This window comes from Balaenoptera acutorostrata, chromosome 2, assembly GCF_949987535.1.
Source record: "Balaenoptera acutorostrata chromosome 2, mBalAcu1.1, whole genome shotgun sequence".
Classification (NCBI taxonomy): Eukaryota; Metazoa; Chordata; class Mammalia; order Artiodactyla; family Balaenopteridae; genus Balaenoptera; species Balaenoptera acutorostrata.
Genome location: NC_080065.1, coordinates 39,285,351 through 39,300,972, shown reverse-complemented (window position 1 = coordinate 39,300,972; position 15,622 = coordinate 39,285,351).

The following is a 15,622-nucleotide window of genomic DNA, read 5'->3' as shown; positions in this document are numbered from 1 at the left end:
CCTCCTCACCCTCACATACTACCCTCTAAGACTCAGTTTCACCTTCTTTGATGATATGAGCAACTGAATCACTTTTTTCCTTTTATTCTAACCCTTGATTTTATTCTCAGTCATCAGATGACTCACCTGAAATCTGGACTTCAGTATCCCCTCTTCTTCTGTACCACTAACTCTCATCACCACATCATATCAGCCATCCACCAGCACAGTAGGCCTCTGTACCTCCTTTTTAGGTGACACTGCTCATCTAGGAGAGCTCCAACTTTGTTTCCTTTTTCTAAACCAGTAGTTCTCAAACTGACATACATCAGAATCACCTCTAAGGCTTGTTAAAACAGGGATTGCTTGAGGCCCACCCCAGAATTTTGACTTGGTACTTCCTGAGAATTTGCATTTCCAACAAGTTCCCAATTGATATTGATGCTGCTGTTCAGGAACCATCCTTTAAGAGCCACTGCTCTAGACCCATCCTGTTTAACTTCATTTTTCTCCCCTCGCTTCTCTTCATTGAGCCAACTCTTTGCCTTACTGATATGTTTTTCTTAACCTTCTTTTGCTGGCAGGTCCACCAGCCCACTGCTGGGTACATTTAATTCTGTCCTGGCTCCACATATGCAGTGTGTAAGTTACTATGTCAACATCCTAATACCCCAGACTTCCTTGTGTACTATCCAATTAGCCAACCCGGAATAATCCATAGCCTGCTTTCACCAGTTCTCCTTTAGATCACATGTCTTTAAAGTAGTTATGGATCCATGCTGACTTGGCCTACTACAATTCATACTATCTAACTTCAACTGGGTACTTAATAATACTTTGCTCACTGCCAAACAATTTTTTCCCAAATATTGTACTAGACAAGCCGAGCCTCAGAATATCTGCCCATGTTAGATCCAGCCACAAGCCAGGAAGCTCACAGCATTCCACTGATCTGAGAAACTCTTGTTAATAATCAATCTCCACAGTTACTTTGCACTTTGCATAAATCCAAAGCATTGCCACATGCGTCCCTTGGCATTTCTTTACTTCCCAGGGATCATGATAATAATCAAAGGGTTTCTGAAGCATATTACCCTTTTGACTGACCTTGCAAGGAGTTATTTGGCTTATATACCCAGCAGCACTAATTACCGCTGCTTCAAGGTTTGGGCAGCCTTCCAATTCCATCGGCCCCATGATTGCCTGAACGGGAGGGGAATGTCAGATTAGGGCTCTAACACTCTGATATTCCTCAAACATCTGTGTGAGCTCACAAAGAAAGCACCCATCTGAATTCACACATCCTTACTCATTCAGTATTCATTTGACTTAATTTAAGCACTGTCCAGGTTCTCAGATTAGCAATATTGATACCACGTACATAAAGTGGAAGTCAGAGAAAATTTTCCATAAATATCTGGGTGATGTTAAATAAAGTGTAAAAATTTGGTATAGTGGTTACATAACAGACCGCATACAGGGGTGGCATATCTAAATGACAGTGGTCATACCTCGCTACCCTGAGCTATTTCACGCAATCGCAGGGAGTAATTGGAGCTTTTTAAAGTATTCATAAGAGATCCTATCAGGACCACAATGTATGTATGCAGCAGAGGCCCAAAGCCATGTGTAAATACCATACTTCCCTCTTCCTGGAGCTCCGTGGCTGTTTGCCCAGAGTCAATAACAATAGTCTCTCAGTGTTAGGCCTGTTCCATGGCCAGCAAAGACTGTGTCGTTTCTCTAGATTCTAAACTGATTGGCACAAGGCTGCCTTTGGTCAATCTGGACTCACAAAGGGTTGCACGAGCCCCAGGCCAATCTTTCTGGAAAGGGCTCTGCCATTTCTAGGGTGTGAGACCCAGAGCAAATCACTCCGCAAGCCCTCTGCTCCCACCTCGACATATCAACCCAAGTGAGAAGGGATTAGATAACCCCAAGATCTCTAAAGGGTAAGAATACTACAGAAGAGTGAGAAGAAATTATGGACAAGAGATGGGAAGCCTGCCTATTTGGCCTGCTTATGATGTGTGTAGCCTACATTACTCTTCTCTTGATGCTGTAACAAATTACTGTAACTCAGTGGTTTGAAACAAAGGTATCATCTTACTGTTGTGTATGTCAGAAATCCCACACAGGTCTCACTGGGCTAAAATCAAGACATCAGCAGGGATGCCTTCCATCTGGAGGCTCTAGGGGAGGATCAGCTTCCTTGCCTCTTTCAGCTTCTAGTTGCCACCTGCGCTCCTTGGCTCGTGATACCCTTATTCCACCTTCAAAGCCGGCAATGGCAGGTCAGCTTCCTTTTCACATTGCATCTCTCTGTTCCTCCATCCATAGTTACGTCTCCCTCTGACCACAGATGGGGAAGATTCTCCGCTCTAAGGGCCCATGTGATTAGATTGGGTCCATCTGAATAATATAGGATAAACTCCTCATCTCAAGGTTCTTAATCACATTTGCAAAGCCTCTTTTGCTGTGTAAGGTAACATTCACAGGTTCCGGGGATTAGGATGTAGAGATCTTTGGGGCCATTATTCTGCTTACCCTTTGATTCTAGCCCTGGTGTCGTTGAACAAGTCATTCGTCTTTTTTTAAGCCTATCAGGAATAAGCCAGGTGCTTTCCAAGACTCCCTTCCTGCTCTTTCTGTAACCTTCGTCTCCTTGTCCTAGTAATGGGGATCCTCAGTTTCTGGGGAAATGACCTTCAACTTGTCAGAGTTAAGTTTAACCTTGGGATAATAATGTCCTTTTCTCCCCTGCTAGTAACACCTTTGGTTGTTATTTCTCTTTATTTTTTCCATGTGGAACTACTGAATCTTCATACATACCCTTTCTCTATTCTCCATGGGGGGAAAAAAAGATTTAAATTCATAAAATTCTTAGCCCGTAAAACACTCAGCATTCCTTTGGGTGAAAATGAACACAATACCTACCCTCACATAACACCGGTTCAGTCAGCTCTGAAACAAATGTTTAATGTATTCCTGCTGTGTTGCAGGCTTTCAATTAAAAACTAATGTTCTAATGGTGAAAATGACAATCTCTATATTAAAAGAACAGCTAGAAAAAAAAAAAAAAAGAACAGCTAGGCTAGTAGTGGGGACATAACAAGAGACAGCACATTTCAGTACAGCGTGTAAGTGCTCCAATAAGCAAGCGCAGGGCCTCTGAGGTCCCACTAGGGAAGAAAGGGGGGTTCCCTGAAACTAAAAGAAAAGCAGGAGAGCTCCAGTGAAGGTGAGAGTGAGGTGATGGGAGGTGGGTGGGAAGATCCCCACAGGCAGAGGGAACAGTGTTTACAAAAGCCTGGAGAGACTCCAAATTGTAGGTAATTCAGCATTGCTGGAGCAGGGTGTTTGAAGTGGGAGAGTGGTGAGGGTTGATGGCAGTCAGCTGACCATGACTAGGGCCTGGAAAACCTTGTTTACTTGTTAAGGAGTTGGGAATTTATGCTGAGGGCAATGTGGAAGCATTGAAAGGTTTAAGCCTGAGGTTGGCATGATCAGGTTTGCCTTTTTTCCTGGAGACTCTAATTGGGAGCTCAATCCAAGAGCTCCTGCATTTTAACTGCTGTCACGTAATCATGCGGCATTCCCATGAAGAACTTTGGAGGTTAGAGGCATAAGAGCAATAAGAAGCCTATGTTCTCGGTGCCACTTGCCTCTGAATCTGGCTACTCATAATCTAAGAATAAAGCACTAGAAATACTATGTAAGCAAAATCACCCCTACCTTAAGCAAACCAGGGATGTGGTCCCTCTCCCGCTGATTGCAGCTGTTTGGTTCAGGTCTGGCCCCTTTACATGGAGCCCTGGACTCTGCGGTGCCTGGAACGAACCGTGCTCCACAACACCTTTGTGCACATGCTGGAAGGAAGCCATTTCCTTCCCCACTTAGGCGTCAGGGTAGCTCTTACTCTCCCTTCGAGATTCACCACAAGTGTGTCCTGTCAGTAAATCATTTAAATCCTCTCAATTCAGCCTCCAAGGCTGAGCTAGGGCTCCACTTCAGTCAAGTGTTCTGCATCCCTCTGTTTTGTGGTTATCACACTATGATGCAGGCTAAATGCTTTTCTTGTCCTACCCTTATTCAGCTACTCCCCCTCACCACCACGACAAAGTCCAGAGGAGAAGTCTTGTAACTAGAACAGATCTGAATGTGCACCCTTTGTTACCAATGCAGGATGCTTGGCAAGGGGAATGCTATCTTAGTTTAGCAGCCCCAGGGTATTAATTAACAAGAAACCAGTTCAGAGATATGTTAATGAAAGGGTTAGGACTTTCTCATCTCACCAGGGCTTCGCATGGGAATTAATCTTGGGGTGTTGAACCAACCCTAACCCTGCACAACTTCTCCCCCACACTCACCTTTGCTGGGCAGCAGTAACTGGGCAGAGGAGGAAAGGACAGGGCTGCAGAATCTGCAAGTCTCAAGGCACTGGTGAGGACAGAGACGTGATTATTTCCACAGGGAGGTGCCAGTGCCTGTGCAGAGGACCGTGAAACGGCAGAGCGCTGAGGGGAGAAGGCTGCTGGGAGGGAAACGGGGCACTGAGGTGGGAAATGAGGATGCCCTCTGAAGGCCCAGGGAGAAGTCCCTGAAGGAGGCCCAGGTGATAAGCCTTGCCCCTGAGAAGGAATGGCTCAGACAACGTGTTCACTGTGGAGAAAAATATCAGGAAGTATCAGGAAAGTTGACAGATGAGGTACTCGAGGTTCCCAAACTTTCTTGGTTTACAGTTGATGTTCTTAATGTCTCAGTAATTTTTTTTCAGCATACCACTAGCCCAAAAGAAATACCAAATAGTGCCTGTTATTTGGTTGGATCCAAATGACTTAATAGTGGTAGCTGTGTGGCGTCCGACAGTTGTCCTTGTATGTCTCTCAATAATTTAGAATATCCCACAGCACCTCTAAGAGTTCGTTTCAGCACCTGGGTGGGCCTCAGCACACAGTTTGGGAACTACATTACCAATGCAATAGCAGCCTTCTTTTTGAGGACTTGGGTTCTAGGAAGCATCAATCCCAGACAAGACAAAGATTCACCGAAGACCTGTAAGGGTGGTTGTTTTGATTTTCCCCACTTCAGAGTGACCTAGGGCTCACCCTGAGGAACAGAATAGGACAGAACCTATCACAGGAATTAACATTGAAATTTTTGATTTTCTTGCACTCTCCCTCCACCAGCAAGGATTCCTTGAGGGCAAAGACACTGTCCGCACCTCTTACTCTTTCCTTAGAGCTGTGCTCAACACAAGGTGGGGACTCAATACAGGCACACCTCCCTTTACTGCACTTTGCAGATGTGTCCTGCATTTTTTACAGATTAAAGATGTGTGGCAACCCTGCGTTGAGCACGTCCATTAGTGCCATTTTCCCACCAGCATTTGCTCACTCTATGTGTCTCTATGTCACACTTTGGTAATTCTCGCAATATTTCAAACTTTTTCATCATTATTATATGTTATGGTGGCCTGTGATCAGTGATCTTTGTTGTTACTATGACTCCCTGAATGCTCCGATGATGGTTAGCATTTTTTAGCAATAAAGTATTTCAAAATTAAGGTATGTACATTGTTTTTTTTAGACATAATGCTATTGCACACTTAATAGACTACAGTATAGTTTAAACATAACTTTTATATGCACCGGGAAACCAAAGAATTCGCTTGACTCACCTTATTGTTGTATTTGCTCTATTGTGGAGTCTGGAACAGAACCCACAGTGTCTCCAAGGTATGCCTGTACATTTTTGTTGAATGAATGACTGAATGGTTATATCTATTTCACCCTTCCCTATTTTCTTAGAAGATAAGCGCTGACATGTCCTTGACAGTCTTAACTCAGGACTCTTTCCTGAAATGTCAGCCAAAAAAAGGAAAATATAATTATCCAGGTTCAAAGCCAGCAGCAAAGACCTGGTGGGAGGTTAAAATTTCATTTGTTCTCCACCCTAAGGGAAATGCAACGGGAAAGGTGACCTAGGAGTACAAACACAGGAAAAAGAAAGATAGACATTACTTTGATGTTTTATCATTTAAGATTGTGGGGCCTTTTTTTGATGCTTTTAAAGAATTGCTGAATTATTGGGGTGGTTTGGGTACAAGCTAGCTCTGAGATAGAGGAATACATTAATCACCATTTTAGAGGCAGTTCACAGCAATATTTCAAGTTCTCATGCTTTTCCAGAACCTTGCCAATTTCCATCGAGAAGTAAAGTCTATTTCTCCTTCCTTTCAACCTGTGTAGAATTTTGACTGCCCCAGCTAATCAAATGCAATAGAAATGAACCTGCATAAGTTTCCAAGACAAGTCACAGAAGGCCATATAACTTCCACCTGGCTCACTCTCTCGCTCATGGGATACTTGCCTTGGAAGCCAGCCACCAGGCTGTGAGGAAGACAAACTAGTCACATGGAGACGCCCATGCAGAGACCAACTGAGGTCCCCAGCTGACAGCCAGCATGAACTGCCAGACATGGGAGTGAGCCCTCCAGCTGATTCAGGCTCCCAGCCTTCAAATTACTCCAGGTGATGCTGAGTGGAGCAGATGTGAGTCATCCACTGCCACAAGTGCAGATTCATGAGCAAAATAAACGCTGATTTTTTTTTTCCACCCCACGTGGCATGCAGGAGACCTTAGTTTCCCGACCAGGGATCAAACTCGTGCCCCCTGCAGTGGAAGCATGGAGTCCTGACCACCGGTCCACCAGGGAATTCCCCAATGTTGTGGTTGTTTAAGCCACAGTGTTGGCATATTTGTTACGCAGCCTCAGTCAAAAAAAATTTTTTACCACTGTGTTTGAAAAATGTATACATAGTGTAGTAAGGAACACAGAACTCTGAACATAGAATGCCTGGGTTCCAATGCTAGCTCCAATACTTACTAGCTTTCAACCTTGGGTAAATCACTTAACCTCATGCCTGTTTCCTTATCTATAAAATGAAGGTAATAATAGTTCCTACTTCATAGGATGGCGCTCATCATTAGGTGACTTAATATGTGCAAAGTGTTTGGAACTGTGCCCACTACGAAATAAGCTCTACATAAGGATTGGATATTGTTGTGGTGGTGATGCTGGTTTTATAGTTGGTAATCTTGGTGTGTTTTATAGTTGGTAATCTTGGCAGAATTCTAAAACCCCAGTGACTCCTGCTTCATGGAATCCTGTCACTTGCTTCTAGTCAATAGATGTAATTAAAGTCCCTAAAACTGACTTGAAGTGAATCAAAAAGGGAGATTATCCTGGGTGGACCTCACCTAATCAGGTAAGCTCTTTAAAAAGAGCTCTTTAAAAGAGAATCTAGAGGTCAGACTCTTGCTGGCCTGGAAGAAGCCAGCCACCAGGAGTTCAACAACTGTGAGGAAATGAAAGCTAACTACCACAGGAACTTGGAAAGGACCCCCAGCCTCAGGAGAAACTGCAACCCTGGCTGACACTTTGACTGCAGCTTGTGAGACGCTGAGCAGAGGATCCAGGTAAGAAATCATACTTGACTCCTGACCCGTGGAAACTGTGAGCCAATAAATAAACAGATGTTGTTTTAAGTCACTAAGTCTGTGCTAATGTTATTCAGCAATAAAAACAAATATAATTAATAAAAATTCAAACCATAAAAAAGTATATACAATGAACAGTAGATTTTTCTACCACCCTAGACATTCACCCTCCTCAGAGGCAACCACTAGGAAAAACCTGTGCCTCATCATTCCAGAAATTTTCTATGCGTATGAAAACATTTACATGCATCTGTATTTCCTTCATACACACACACACAAAGATATATATATAGTGCATATATATATATATATAAAATATGGATATATATCTTGAAACATGGGCCAAGGGCAGTGAGTGAGTGTGTTATCTCAGAAATCTGTATTCTTTTTTTTTTTTTTTTTAAAGGATATTATCTATTTATTTGTTTTTATTTTTGGCTGTGTTGGGTCTTCGTTTCTGTGCGAGGGCTTTCTCTAGTTGCAGCAAGCGGGGGCCACTCTTCATCGCGGTGCGCGGGCCTCTTACTATCGCGGCCTCTCTTGTTGTGGAGCACAGGCTCCAGACGCGCAGGCTCAGTAATTGTGGCTCGCGAGCCCAGTTGCTCCGCGGCATGTGGGATCTTCCCAGACCGGGGCTCGAACCCGTGTCCCCTGCCTTAGCAGGCAGACTTTCAACCACTGCGCCACCAGGGAAGCCCAGAAATCTGTATTCTTTAGAAACAATATAGAACATCTTCCAGCTGAAATGGCTTTTAGGGGAGACAGGATAGGTCCTCTTAAGTGCTTAGGTGGTTTCATGATTTACACTCTGTAAATAAATGTGTGATGGGGTTGGGCATTAGTTTGCCAAAGTAGAGAAGAAAGACTATTTTTCCACTGCTTTCCACTTTCTTTTTTCCTTTCACTTACAGACCAGAGATCTTTTCTTACAACACCTTATCTTTACTGCTACAGTAAAGTCCATCGTGTTGTGTGCCCTGATTTATTTTTCTAGCACCCTACTGATAGGTATGCAGGTTGTCTTTAATAGTTTGCTATTTAAAAATGCTACAATGAGATTCTTATGCTTACATCTTTGCATACATGTGTCTGTAGTATAAACTCCAATAGTCAAACTCTTAACGTCTTCATTTTAAATTGATAGGTATTGCCAAACTAATGTCCGAAGACTGCACCAAATCACACTCCTTCTAACCACTTGTGATAAATAGATACTTGCTAACACACTTTGACCTTTGCCACTCTCATAGGTGAAAAATGTATCTCACTTTGTTTTCTTTTTACTTGTTTACATAGTTTTGAATGTTGAATAATGTTGAATAATGGTTATAAGCCTTATTTTTGTGAACTACATGTTCATATCCATAGCCAAATTTTCCATTAAGTCACTGGCCTCTTCCTTATTGATATACAAGATCTCTTTATACAATAGCCCTTTGTCTGTTGTCTTACCAATGTCACCCCCCTCCACATGCAACTTTATGCCATTTGTCTTTTATAGAGTTTTATTTTTCCATGACAGAATTTCACTTTTCTGTACAGTCAAATTTTTCATTCTTTTCCTTATGACTTCTGAGTCTTGTTTTATGCTTAAAAAGTTGTTTCCTGCTCTATTTTTTTAAGTTCATATTTCCTTTGGATACCTTTATGTTTTATTTACATTAAATATGTAATACATATGGAATTCAAAGCTTCAACTTTTTTTTCCCATGGTTAACCAGTTGTTTCAAACAATTCATTGAATAATCCAGTTTTTCCTGATGTAAAATGCTAACTTTACTATGTAGTAAATTCACACATTATATTTTCTGGATTTATGCACTGGTGTCTTGTGTCTACCGTAACTCTTTTAATGATAGTAGATTTACAATATATTTTAACATCCAGAAAGACTAGTCATCACTCACAGCTCTTCTTTTTCAGATTTTCCTGAGGAGATTCTTTTTGTTTTTATTAGCTTGAGGTACTATTCTGCTTTGATTCCCAATTTATTGACTAATCTTAGGCAAGTCACTATATTTCTGTACCTCACCATCATAAAAAACTGATGATACTGGACTGAATCTGGATGATTTATATATATGGAAAGCATGAATGCTAAAAAAGAAAAGTTATAAATTTAAGTCTGGAACAGAAACTACAGTGTTAACCAGGAATAAGAAATCCAGTGAGAGGGAAATTCCCTACTGAGGCTCTCAGGTTATACTGTTTCCACTTAGTCCTGCATTCTTTGCTCTGTTTACTTTGGCCTACCTGATACCCAGCCCCATCAAACATTTAGTTAAGAGTATATATCAGAAACTGTGGCACTGAAAGAGACCTAGCATGGCTCTCCTAAAAGCCATCTCAGCTGAAAGATGTTCTAACCCGTTTCTAAAGAATACAAATTTCTGAAATATCACATACTCCCTCTCTCACTCACTCAATCACTCACCCTTGACCCTTGTTTCAAGCCTACAAATTCCCTGGTGATATATATTTTTATAACTAACTGTCCTCCATGCTTTAAGGAAAACTCAATGCATAATTTTTTTGTTTTCTGTGTGGTATAGAAAACAACTCCTTCTGAGAAATGAACATTTGAAATATTATTACCAATTAGACTATAGACATTCAGAAGAGGCCACAAGTACCAACCGTGGACATCTGTGACCACATTGGCAAGATTTTGCCCATATAGTGAAGGCTTGTTCGAATAATCCAATTTCTTGTTCATTCAACACTAAGCCTCTAGTATTTGCTGAGCACTGAGTGAGGCACTGGGGGTATAATGATGAGTAAGATACAGGCCCTGTCCTCACTGAGCCCCACTCTATTGGAGGGCAGAGGCACACACATATATACAACAGTGTGAGATAAGTTGGCAATATACATTAAAAAGTGACTTAAATGGGCATACCCTTTGAGAAGTTCCATTCCTAAGAATTTATTTAAGAAAATTTTGAGATGACTGAACAAAGTGTATAGAACTGATTATCATAGCATTTCCGTAATAGTAATAAATACCAGAAAAGGAAAAAACCAAACTACCTAAATATCCAGCAACTGAGTAGAATCTAGTAAATAAACTATGGCAAAACCATGTGATTGAATACTATTAAACCCTTGCAAGATAAAAAAAAAAAAATACAGATCCATAGGTTTGGCTACGGAGAGCTATTCCTGATTAATATAAAGTCACAAAACAGAGGGGGGAGGGGCAAAATAGGGGTGTGGGATTAATAGATACAAACTACTATGTATAAAATAGATAAGCAACAAGGGTATATTGCATAGCACAGGGAATTATAGCCATTATCTAGTACTAACTTTTAATGGAGAGTAATCTGTAAAAATGCTGAATCAATATACTGTATACCTGAAACTACTATAATATTCTAAATCAACGACACTTCAATTTTTTTAAAAAGTCACAAAACAGGAAGTGTTATGACTATTTTTGTAAGAATAAACTATACTTACAGATAAAAAATCAAAAAGATAAACATCCAAATGTTAAAAGAGTTCACATTTGACTGGCTATTTGGCTATAAATTATTTTTAATTTTCATATAATATACAGTATTCTGATATATATTATTATATTTTATATTCATATAAATATTTTACAAAGAGCATGCGCTTTTTTTTTTTCAGTCAGAACAAAAGTTTATGAAAACATAAGAGGAGGCATTCTTTCACAAATATGAGTGAAGCACCTTCTGTGTGTCTGGCCTGGGCTCCACTTGGGGCAGGTAAAGCTAACTAGAGGAGTTTGCTGCTCTCAAGGAGCAGCCTGGAAGGCTGTGGGTGAGGAAGCAAAGGAGGGCAGGGAGATGCAGAGTGACACTGGAGCTAGGCCTTAAAGAGGGAGTAGGAATTTTCTAGATGGCATGGGAACGGTTTGGAAGATGGTCCAGACAAGGGCAACAAGATCAGAGAAGACACAGGAAGACCAGGGCTGCTGTGGACAGTTGCACGGTTTGTGCACTGCAGAAGGCTACTTGTTGAGGAAGGAGTGGGGGCAAAAATGTAGGCTGGGCTTCACTTGCCGAGTCTTACGTACTGGTTGCATCTTCCCAGAGGAAGGGGCACCTCCTCATCCCACTTTTTTAATAGAGAAAAGGGGCCTTTTGTTTCTGTCAGCACCTTCTGCTTGTCAAGCTGTGGGTCCTGAGGCTGTGTCCACCCAGCGAGGGACAGTGTTTTCTATTCACACAAGGTACACTGAGGGCCCCGCACAAGCGAGTCTTTAAACCTGACTTGGCAAATAGATCTTCAGAGGCTGGAAGGGCCCTGCCATGTGCTCTCCAGAGCCATTTTAAAGCATGGGATTTGCTTTATATAATTAGAGCCATCATTGTAGGACGCTAGAGAATTGCAGAGTGTTAAAGATAAAAAATGTGGGTAAATATTTCAGCTGACCAGCCTGAATATATATCAAAAGCCTTTCAAGTAACTATGCCCTTTAACTTTGCAGTTCTGCTTTTCAAGATTTATTGTAAAGAATGAGCATAAAGGTTTGCATTATATAAGTGATTCACTGCAGACTTATTTATAATAATGAAAAGAAATCCACAATTTAAAAGTTCAGTATTAAGAGGTGGGTTCAATAAAGTACAATACTCCTGTGTTACGAGATACTAAACCAGGCATCAGTTTAAAAGACTGGGTGAAATGCCCCTGCTACGAGTGTCCTAAGCACTGCTCTTCCCTGTCTTGGCACTTAGCGGACTGTACTATTACAGCTAGCTGAATTGTCTGTCCTCCCTGCAGTAGGGGCTATGGCCTCTTTGCTCACCGTTGGTTAACACAACATCTGGCATAGATAAGAGTAGATCCCTAATAAAGGTTTATTCAATGAACGAATATGCACAGAAATAAGACTGGAGGAATATGCACCAAAGGTTAAGAAACTTTATTTCTGGATATTTAAACATTTTCCTTCTTTATATTTTTTTACATATTCCAATTTTTTTAACAGTGGACCCAATATAATTTTATAATCAGAAGAGAACAACATACTATATTCAAAAATGGTAACTCAGAGCCTACCATAAAGTATTTGAAGCTCAGTTTTGAAACAGAGACCCCTGTTTGGCCCTTCATATCACAGAGGTTAAAAGGTGATTATTCTCATCAGCAAAAGATTAATGGAGGAGCCCATTAAACTGTAAATTCTTCTAGGACATTTAAAAGTTGACATGGGGACTTCTCTGCCAGTCCAGTGGTTAGAACTCCACGCTTCCACTGCAGGGGACAGGGGTTCGATCCCTGGTCGGGGAACTAAGATCCCGCATGCCGTGTGACGTGGCCAAAAAATAACAATAAAAAATAAAATAAAAATAAAAGTTGACATGATTTTCAAAATATCAATCTATATACTTATTTCAAGACAAATCTTCAAGGGAAATTAATTTTATTTTGTGAAATCTACTGTTTAGAAATCTTCTTCATCCCCCTAACCCAAACTGGCCATTTTACCTAGGGCCTGGATGGCATCAAGTATTTTTATGACAGTCAGAGGTTCACACTTTACTTCTCTTTAAAGTGAAAACGATTTGGTTTTTCCGGGTAAAGTAAAATATATGTACGTGCGTATGTGTGTGTGTGTGTGTGTGAGTGTGTATATATAAATTTTTTCTTTTAGGTTTGCAGTCTGGTATTCTTTGCCAAGGACAATGGAAAACACAAAACCACACAGTTTTAGACTGTACTCAAACTGTTTCATTCTATTGCTCTCCCCTCCAACTATCTTTCCCCTAGGTCCTAAAGGCATACGTTTCCCAGGCTCCTCCTCATTTGGTTTTGTAGAAGCCCTGAGCCCAGATAACAATATTTCAATAATCAGAGTTGTTCTGATACCACTCTTGAAGCTCCTTCCCAGTTAATTCTGGTCCACATCTGCCTAGTGAACACCCTGTCACACACAGACATACACACCCCATAATTACAGCTTGTACCATGTTCTCTCCAGGCAAAGTCCCATCCCAATTTTGCCCTCACCCCAGTCAAACTGATCTGCTGGTGGATGTCAGGTTTGCTTTTTAACACCAGGCTGACTTAATGCCTTGCCCCAAGGCTGCCATTCTAAAGGTGGTAATTTCACAAGTGCAAGCTTTAATGCTTTGGGTTCCACACCAACTGCCTTCAGGTTACCACTACCCAAGCCACCATCTCAGCAGTGACCCCCAGGAAGGAGAGGGAAAGTACTAATAACCTGTGACGACTCAAGGAGGGGCCCCTGTGCTCTCCAAGTCCGGATTCTGTCCCTAGGTCTTTTTCCTGGAAGGCCCATGGTGACATTTCCTAGCAGAGGAGACAGGCACACAGTGAAAGGGAAGCTTTCCTGTTAAATAGAGAAGCAAATAAGAGTTCTCGAAAAAGTACACAGGGTCTGTCTAATCCCAGGTTCATCAGAACTGAGCCCAGCCTTCCTGTTGGATGAAAACCACTCCTATTACCCAATAGTCATCCTTCATTTCATCTGAACAGAGGCTTTTTTCTACTGCACAGAAGCCACCCTCAGGAAGGCCTCTTAGGGCAGGAACTTCAGGCACAGTGGCAGGCTGGTGACTGAATGTTTATGCACCTGTGTTGTTTCTGTAAATCAAAATAATTTCTTAACTGTGGCTGTTTCAGAACATAACTTTTGTGCAGCTTCCCTGACTCACCTTCAGAGCACTTGGTCCTCTGCTAGGTCCAGAGGCTGCGCAGTTGTGGTGGGCGCGTATAGCTTCATGGGCCTTGACGGTCACCTCTGCAGGCTCTCTGTGCTCTATTTCCGAGACCTTCGGCAAGAGTCTTAAGACCTTTGGTTAGTGGCAGAGTCTGGAACGGCTGCTCTGCGTCACTAGGTCTTCCCATTCTTGGCCTAGCCCCGTGCCCACAAAGCTCCCATTTCCTATTTTATTATAACTCCAGTTCTTGACAGTGAAATTAGAGCTTGCTTAAGTACCACAACTTGACAGCTGGGGGACAATTCTGACCTCGAGCTCTTGACCTTATAAAGTAGCGCTGCCCAATGCAAATGTAGTGTAAGCTACATAAGTAATTTTCTGAGTAGTCACATTAAAAAAAGTAAAAAAGCAGGTGAATAATTTTAATAATATAACTTATGAAACTCAATATATCCAACTATTATCATTTCAGCATATAATCAATACAAAAATTATTAACGAGGTATTTTATATTTCTTTGTACCAAGTCTTTGAAATTCGGCATGTATTTTACACTTATAGCACATGTGAATTTGGACTAGCACATTTCAAATGCTAAAGGACCACGTACGGACAAGACGCTACTGCATGAGACAGTGCAGTTAGAGGAAGCATGGCAGGACTTTGGAGGTCATCCAGCCTGACTTCTTATTTAAAGTCAAGAAAATTTGCTAAGGTTATGTAACCAGTTAGTAGAAAAGGCAGGATTAGAACCCAACTACCCTCAGCCTACCCTATAGTTTTGTTCACAAAGCTGATTAGTGACAAAGCTGGACTAGAGCCCACACCTCCTCATGCCTGCTCACACCTGCTCTGGGGCTCTTTTCTACCAGGCACAGCCCCTCTACCTGTCTTACTACCTTTCTCCTAAATAAACTAACAGCCTCACTGGAAACACTTTGGCTGCAGACCAAGACCAGAATGGGGTTGAATTTTCCCATCTTTCCACCAGATAATGTTTTTTATGACTTGCCACCTTTGTCCCTAGAAACTCAGTTTCAATAAGCTACTAAAAAACTGATTCCTTTATGCAATGGTTCTCAATAGAGGTATCCATCAGAATCACCTACGGAGCTTTTTAAAACTTCAAATTACTGGTCCTCTACTCCAAAATTCTGATTTATAACTGGAGGAATTCATGTAGGTAGCTATTTTTAATGGTCCCCAAATTCTGATGCACACCTCCAAACTCACAACAATCTCACCAGAGGTCAGATCACCACAGACATCACCTGATCCCTCAGGTGGTTGAATACAAGTCTGGTCTTAAGAAAGAGCCTGGTTTCAAGGAAAGAAACATGAGAAAGAGGTACCCTAGCACCTACCAGGGTGGAGCTTTCTGGCTTGCTTTCCTCCACGCTCTTTCTCTGCACCCAAGGGCACTTTTAGCCTCATTTCCTGATCTTAACAGCCTCACCTGCGGTGCTGTCTGTCGAGCTGCT